Consider the following 8,845-nt stretch of genomic DNA (forward strand, 5'->3'; position numbering starts at 1 on the left):
GAGTGCCAACAGGCGTTCGAAGAGTTAAGAAGCTACCTTGGCTCACCCCCGCTGTTGGCAAAGCCTGAACCTGGGGAGGAACTATTTTTGTACCTAACGGTCTCTCCCATGGCCCTCGCGGCCGTCCTTGTCAAAGAAGAAGCGAAAGTCCAGCGACCGGTCTACTACGTTAGTCGCGCGCTGAGGGACGTCGAGACCAGGTACACCAAATTAGAAAAACTGACTTACGCCTTGTTGATTGCAGCTCGGAGGCTCCGACCCTACTTTCAAGGGCACACCGTGACACTACTCACCGACCAACCAATCAAGGCGGTCCTGCATCAGACAGATACCTCCGGGAGGATGGCGAAATGGGCGATCGAACTCACGAAATTCGACATCAATTATCGACCCAGGCCAGCAGTAAAGGCCCAAATACTGGCAGATTTTATAGTAGAGTGTACCATCCCAGAGGAGGCTGAACTTGAACAAAGCAAAGGTGATGACCTGAAGTCCCAACCGAACTCCCCCAACGAAGAGGCTAATCCCTCCGATCGCTTTTGGACCCTCTATGTGGACAGATCTTCCAACATGTCGGGCGCAGGCGCAGGCCTGATTTTGGTCAGTCCAGAAGGGGTCATCGTGGAGTACGTCCTGCGTTTCGAGTTCTCCGCAACAAACAATGGAGCGGAATATGAAGCTCTGATCGCAGGACTAAGGATCGCCAAAGAACTGGGAATAGGTCAACTCCGGATACACAGCGACTCCCAACTGGTGGTGGGACAAGTCAGCGGGAGTTATGAAGCGCGGGAGGACAGTATGGCCAAATACCTTGAGAAAGTAAAAGAGCTCGCTCCCGCCTTTAGCGACTTCAACATTAGACAGATTCCAAGAATGGAGAATACCAGAGCCGACCTTCTCTCCAAGCTGGCAACATTGGCTCCAGCCGAATTGCCCAAAGACGTCCTCTTTAAAGTTCTAAAATGCCCGAGTATAGAAGAATCACGGCCCGTAATGGAGATCGACCATGAGCCCAGCTGGGTCGACCCGCTGATAACCTATCTTAGAGATGGAGTTCTCCCCCAGGACGTGAAGGAGGCTCGGAAGCTCCGAAATCAAGCCTCCCGGTACATCCTTTATGAGGGCAAATTGTACAAAAGATCATACTCCTTGCCCCTCTTGAAATACCTCCGACCCTCGGAAGCCGACTACGCCTTATGGGAAGTACACGAGGGAGTTTGCAGAAATCATTTGGGAGCTAGATCTTTATCCCACAAGCTGCTCCGCCAAGGATATTACTGGCCAACGATGCATCATGATTCGATTGAATATGTCAAAAAGTGTGATCGATGCCAGAGATACGCCAACGTCCAGAGACAACCCGCCACCGAGCTCACACCCTTGAGTGCCCCATGGCCTTTTGCACAATGGGGGATAGACATCCTTGGCCCCTTCCCCATGGCGTCTGGACAAAGGAAGTTTCTCCTTGTAGCGATCGACTACTTCACCAAATGGGTTGAAGCCGAACCACTAGCAAAAATCACAGAAGTGAAAGTACAAGATTTCGTCTGGAAATCGATCGTGTGCAGGTTCGGTTTGCCTAGAACCCTAATCACTGATAATGGACGGCAATTTGCGGGAGCAAGATTCACCGAATTCTGTGAAGATCTAAACATCTCCCACAACTTCACATCAGTAGCCCATCCCCAGGCGAACGGTGAAGCTGAGGTGACTAACAGAACCCTTTTGCAGGAGATTAAGACAAGGCTTGAAAAAGCGAAGGGAACTTGGGCGGACGAACTTTATCATGTGTTGTGGGCGTATCGAACTACTCAGAGGCTACCCACGGGGGAGACCCCTTTCGCTTTAGCCTTCGGTATGGAAGCCGTCATCCCCATCGAGCTTAAACTCCCGTCAGCACGAGTCGTGGCGTTCGACGAACATCAAAATTCGCAAGATCTTAGAGCCAACCTCGACCTACTAGAAGAAAGACGAGAGATAGCTCAGGTTCGAATGGCAGCCTACAGACAGAAAGTTGCTCGATATTACAATGCCCGAGTCAAGAACAAAGCCTTCAAAGCAGGAGATCTAGTACTTCGACGAGCTGCTGTCTCGCAATCTCAAGACCGCGGAAAGCTCGCCCCAAACTGGAAAGGACCGTATGAAGTCAAAGAAGTAGCCCGGCCGGGAACTTATTATCTTAAGAAACTCGGAGGAGCCGACCTCCCGCGATCGTGGAATTCGGAAAACTTGCGGGTGTACTACCAATGACTTCATTTTAATTGAAAATTGCATACCTGTATGTCTTTGAACAATTCGCACAAGCTGTGTCAGAAGCGAAGGGGAAACGTCATCCCAACAAAATCGAAGGCCTGGTTCCATTTAGACCGGATGAGGGGAGAGGCCTTACAACGCCCATATGTGCCCCCACAGCCCTGTTAGGGACAGGAGGAGAACCTCGCCCTAACTTGAGCAAAGTCGAAGGCCCGGTTCCATTTAGACCGGATGGGGGGAGAGGCCTTACAACGCCCATATGTGCCCCCACAGCCCTGTTAGGGACAGGAGGAGAACCTCGCCCTAACTTGAGTAAAGTCGAAGGCCCAGTTCCATTTAGACCGGATGGGGGGAGAGGCCTTACAACGCCCATATGTGCCCCCACAGCCCTGTTAGGGACAGGAGGAGAACCTTGCCCTAACTTGAGCAAAGTCGAAGGTCCGGTTCCATTTAGACCGGATGGGGGGAGAGGCCTTACAACGCCCATATGTACCCCCACAGCCCTGTTAGGGACAGGAGGAGAACCTCGTCCTAACTTGAGCAAAATCGAAGGTCCGATTCCATTTAGACCGGATGAGGGGAGAGGCCCTGCAACGCCCATATGCGCCCCCCAGGAGGAAATCCTCGCCCTAGCTTAAGCAACTTCGACCGGTGGTAAACCCAGCCCGGACTCCTACGGGAGCCGGGCTCCGTCACTGACTTTGACTACATGACAGCTCCGCCCAGACTCCTACGGGAGCCGGGCTCCGTCGCTGACATTGACTACATGACAGCTCCGCCCGGACTCCTACGGGAGCCGGGCTCCGTCGCCGACATTGACTACAGGACAGCTCCTTCCGGACTCCTACGGGAGCCGGGCTCCGTCGCCGACATTGACTACAGGACAGCTCCTTCCGGACTCCTACGGGAGCCAGGCTCCATCACCGACATCGACTACAGGACAACTCCGCCCGGACTCCTACGGGAGCCGGGCTCCGTCGCCAACCTCGACTGTCGGTAAGCTTCGTCCGGACTCTTACGGGAGTCGGACTCCGCCGACAACAGCAACTGCCGGTAAGCCTTGTCCGGACTCCTACGGGAGCCGAACTTCGCCTATGACTTTGATTGCAGGAAGACTTCGCCCTGACTCCTACGGGAGCCGGGCTCTGTCCACGACGCCAAGGGAGGCTCCGCCCGGACTCCTACGGGAGCCGGGCTCCGCCCGCAACGTCAACTCCGAGAGGACTCTGCCCGGACTCCTACGGGAGCCGGGCTCCGCCTGCGACTCCAACCTCAAGGGGGACTCCGCTTGGATCCCTACGGGAGTCGGGCTCCATCGCCAACTTCAACCGCCAGTAAGATCCGTCTGGACTCCTATGGGAGCCGGACTTCACACCTAACTTTAATCGCAGGAGGATTCTGCCCGGACTCCTACGGGAGCCGGGCTCCACCCATAACTCCAACTTCGAGAGGGATTCTCCGTCCGGACTCCCACGGGAGCCGAACTTCGCCTCGGCTTCAGCGGAGAAAAACTCCAAGCGAAAAAGGAAGGCAATGGATCGCAACAGTGACGACTGGAAAACAAACAGCGCCCGAGGTACAGAAAACCCTGTCGCGGCGAGGATTGAAACTCCCGATGGGAATCCCAACTTCCAAGGAAGCTTTCGACGCGAAATAGAACAACTTACTCAGGGTGACAGAAGCTCAAACCCTGGACTCAAGCACTAAGAAGGACCCTGGGCCCGAATGGCCCCATGCGAGCCTGCGGCCATTAACGGGAAAATGGCAACTGGGTATCTCCGAACGGCGTAAAAGCCGAAAAGGAGCTCGGCGAATAACAGTCCACGAATAAAAGAGGTCGTCGATGACCTTAGGACGACGTGAAAAAGAAAAGAACAAAAGGAAGAAGAAAGAGGAAAGGAAAATGAAGAAGTTCGATAGACTACTATTCGATGCAAGATGCAGACAAGGTAACAAAATCTCCTTTTCATTTTTCAACTAACAAGATATACGTTACAAGACCCGGTGGGTCAAGAAAAAAAAAAAAACATACATCATTGCAAGTCTCGCGAACACGATTCGGAAAGGATATACCAAAGGCCGCTCCAAGCTGCAAACTCCTCTTCCCGTCTCTGTCCTTCTCAGCTGCGTTCTCCAGTGTGTGTAACGGACCTATCGACTCTCGCCCCGCCTCGCTTCGCTCCATCTCCGAAGTTCCAACCCTAGGAGGAAAAGGGTGGGATAGATTCCCGGGGGCGGTAAGGGCAACGGCAGCAGTGACGAAGACCTGTTTCAAGAAGAGTCGGAATCACCTTGGAGGCAGCGGTGACACCAGAGATATGCTCCATCTCCGAATGCTCCGCGACAGCCGCCATCCAAAATGCTCCGGCAAGGTCGGCATGCGCTACTTCCACCGTCCCCGCAACAAATTTTACTGCCCCACCGTCGGCGCCGACCGCTTCTGGTCCCTCGGCCCCAACGGCATCAAGGATCCCGCCACAGCTTGTGACGACAGCTCTGCCCTCTTGACCGATATCACCCCGTCTTGCTACTCCGAAGTTCTCGGGCAGAATAACTTTACCGGCAGCCCCCGTTATTAAACCTCTGTTGTTGAAGGAATTCTTCCTTGAGCCCCCTTTGAAACGACGGGGATACTCACCAGCCGCTGTTCTCCTCCTCGCCTTCCTCCAAACCCTAGACATCCCTTCAAGGATGGCCTCCGGGGTAGAGGACATGGCGTGGGAACCCCTTAGAGAAGAACTGGGGGGCTGAAGACGGCAAGGATCGGTGCGGGGGAAGTAGCTGAGTAGCTAGGCTCTCAGACGAAAGAAAGGTGCCGTCCTCTCGGCAGAATGAAACCCTGAAGGAAGAATAGGGGGTTTAAATAGCCAGCGGATCTTAGCGTAGTTATGGCAGTGGGTGTACCTAGGCCAACTGATGCATGCCACATGTTCCGCATGTCCCCCTCACCGCTATCAAGGATTGACCGTTCGCAAATTTTCGTAGCGCGACACTTGGGATCGCATTTCGGCGGGAGTTCCGAAAAGACTCTTCACGCACACATTTAATGCCAAAATATCTGGGAGCGGTGGTGCGCAGGATTCGAGGGGACGATTTCGGCTGTGCCCATCTCTCTGTACTTCCTTCATTCGAAATTCGAACTCGAAAGTAGGAGGACTGGTGTTGGGTATAAAATACCCACAGTCGAAGTCCTCAGCAGAATCAGTTGTAGGAAGACTCCGTCCGGACTCCTACGGGAGCCGGGCTTCATCCTCGACTCCAACGGCTGCAGACAGACTGCGTCCGGACTCCTACGGGAGCCGGACTCCGCCGACAACTTCAACAGCAAGTAGACTCCGCCCGGACTCCTACGGGAGCCGGGCTCCGTCCTCAACATCAGCTGCCGGTAAGCCTTGTCCGGACTCCTACGGGAGCCGGACTTCGCCTCTAACTTTAATTGCAGGAAGACTCCGCCCGGACTCCTACGAGAGCTGGGCTTCGTCATCAGATCCGACCGCTGCCGAACTTCAACCGACGGATCTGCACTCTCGGGTAGGCCGTATTAACGGCCCTGATTCTGTTCCGCTCCCTGCGGCGGACCCCACGCGACCCCATTACTCCCTGACAGGCTGTATTAACAGCCATGATTCTGCTCCACTCCCTGCGGCGGATCCTGTGCGATTCCACTACTCCCTGACGAGTCACGACAGCGGACGTCGCTCCACTCCCCGTAACTGATTCCACGTGGCGAGCCACGGCGATAGCTATGATCCCACTCCACTACCCTCTGCAATAAATTCTTCCTGACTCTGGGCGATCCACTGCCAGACGGTTACGGATGTCGCTATCAAGCTACAGCCCCCTCCATTTATAAAAGGGGCCCCAGATACGTTATTCTATAAGCTCTCATTTTTTATCTCAAAACTTTGCTAAATTCTCCGTTCGAGCACTCCATTCTTGTTGAGGCAGAGAACTGACTTGAGCGTCGGAGGGTCTTGCCGGAGCAACCCCACCTCCGGTTTAGACTTTCTTTGCAGGTCCCGGCGGCGACCGTGACTTCCCCGACTCCAGCTTCTCCGGCGCAAGTGGATTTTTGCACCAACAATAAGCATTGATCAATTTCTATACTTGATTTGAACTTAATTGAATATGATTCAATAGCCTCCAATGGTTGAATGCTTAATTTATGGTTTAGATTAAATCAAGAAAGAGTTTCTTGATTTTATTCATCTTGATTTGATCAAAAATCTTTGAAGTGAATTTATGAAATCATGTGGGCTGATTTATGAGCATTTAATTAGGTCCCATATGATGGGACACCTAGTACTGGGTGTGGACATGGGTGAATAATAGGTGGCCCTATTTATTTGGTCCAAGTATATTATGGCTAGAATTTCTAATATGATTAGGAGGAGGAATCCTAATTTGTTTAGGATACCTATTAGATGTCTATTTAAAGGAATCTAGCCCTACTTCTCACATTAATTCTCATGATCTCCCATCTTTGCCGCCATCTATTACTGTGCCCACGCACTCTCTCTCTAGGCATCCCTTTTGGAGCTAGAAGAGAGGTGGGCGGTATCCCTTTTCTTTGGTGTCAAGTGTTAGCATCAAGTTGTTAATAGTTTTATCCTCTTTCTTTTAAATTTATGGGGAGTTAGTTACAACCACTTCTTATTTGTTGTTCTTCTTGATTAGTTAGAGGATCAAGAAAGGTTCTTGATTTTTTCAAAAATCAAGAAAGAAAGATTAAAAGGGTTCACGAATTAATCCCTATTCAGGTTTGCTTCAAGCCTATTCAAGCTTTCGATTCAAGCAAGCAGGATTCAAAAAATAATAATTGAAGTCTGTCCTAATGGATATCCGTGAGGTAGGATGCTTGTGCTGCTGATTCAGAACTTGATCAATCTCAGATCCAGAAACTAAATTAGATTCAATTTCAGTCGCAAGTTTGAGAAAAAAGAAAAAATGATTCAAATATGTGAATTGATCGCGGACTTTTTCCATTCACCTTAAAATCAGTTTACGTTAGTTTCAGCATATAAACTAGATCATAAATATTTTCATACAATGAAAATATATTTAGATTAAAAATATTTTAATTTATTTTTTATTATATTTTTAATTTAAAAAAATTTAAAATCTATACGTACTGACAATGAGATTTTGCTCGTCGGTATGAGATCAATGGAATAAGGTAGAAAAAAAAAAAAAACTGCTTTCACATTCGTGCGGCTTTTCTCCGCATTTAATTATCCGTATTTCAGCAGCTGGAGCCTTCGTTTATTAGCTTTCAACCTGCGCGCATCACTTGGCTCCACGTGATCACACCCAAGAGCCCGCTTCAACTTCAGCCGCACGAAGCCACGTGAAGCCACTCTTTGCAAGTCACTGCCACCATCCTTCCACCACGTGAAACTCCAAACCACACAAAATTTTTTAATACTTTAAATCAAAATGAGCCCCGCAGCATTTGATGCTGTTAAAACCCTCTTGTTCAAAAAAACTTTGTTCTTCCGATCTAATATCGTATATATTTTTTAATAAATATTTTTTTAAACATCATTTCACATTCATGTCGCATCTGTGTCCACATTAATTAATTAATTCTAATCTATCAATTTTCTATAAAATAAATTAAAAAATATCAAATTCTTAATAAATAAAAATTAATTAAATATATTTTTTGTGCTTCAGATGGCTTAATTTAAGTACTTATCTGGTGCCGTTCTCTTCCTCTCTCCAATTTTGTCTCCTACCCCATGCCTCCAGCTGGGGTAGAGATGATGTTGATGACATCAACCTTTGGTCGATTGTTGTTCTTCTCATTGAGAGCTTGATTTTGTGACTCCCACATGTATTTGCCGAGATAGCCACTACAAATTAAGACCTCAATCTCATCATTGAGCTGATGGTATTCCTTAGTATCATGGCTGTGGTCGTGGTGAAACTGACAGTACCTCATTCTGCTCCTGTCTAGAAGGGACTTCAGCGGTCTAGGTCATCACAAATACCCTTGGCCCTCAATCTCTATCAGAATCTGGGATCGAAAGGTGGGCAAAGAACTGTAACTATTGAATCATCAGAGAGAACTCCTTGGACAGTAGCTCTTTTGCTGTCAAAAAGATTTTCTCTTCCGAGCCTTCTCTGTCTAGGCATACTTTCGAACTAGGGCCAGCAGGTCAACATAATCCCTCAAAAATTTCTCGTTGAGAAAAAAAGACAAAACACTTATTCCATAAACCTCGCTTGAGCGCTGACATGGGAATTGACTGATCAAGGTCTCACACCTCAAGTGTGGCAGCATTGAAATGCATGAGAGACTCGCATAGTGACTCATCCTCTTCCTGTTGGAGAGAGAAGAGGTTGTCTAAGTTAGTTGGTTGGGGTCAGTAGCTGCTAAAGTGAATAATGAATAGCCTGTCGAACTACTTGAATGAATGAATGGACTATGGTTGGAGTCCAGAGTACCATGTCCGCATCGACTTTCTGAGGGTGACTAAGAATTTGAGACACAAAAGGGCATCTGGCATCCTGGAGCATCATGAAGGTTTTATAATCCTACAAATGATCAAGAGGATCCATGGAGCTATCATATGGCTGTAGCTAGGAT

The sequence above is a fragment of the Elaeis guineensis genome, chromosome 14, assembly GCF_000442705.2.
Source record: "Elaeis guineensis isolate ETL-2024a chromosome 14, EG11, whole genome shotgun sequence".
In the NCBI taxonomy this organism is placed as follows: Eukaryota; Viridiplantae; Streptophyta; class Magnoliopsida; order Arecales; family Arecaceae; genus Elaeis; species Elaeis guineensis.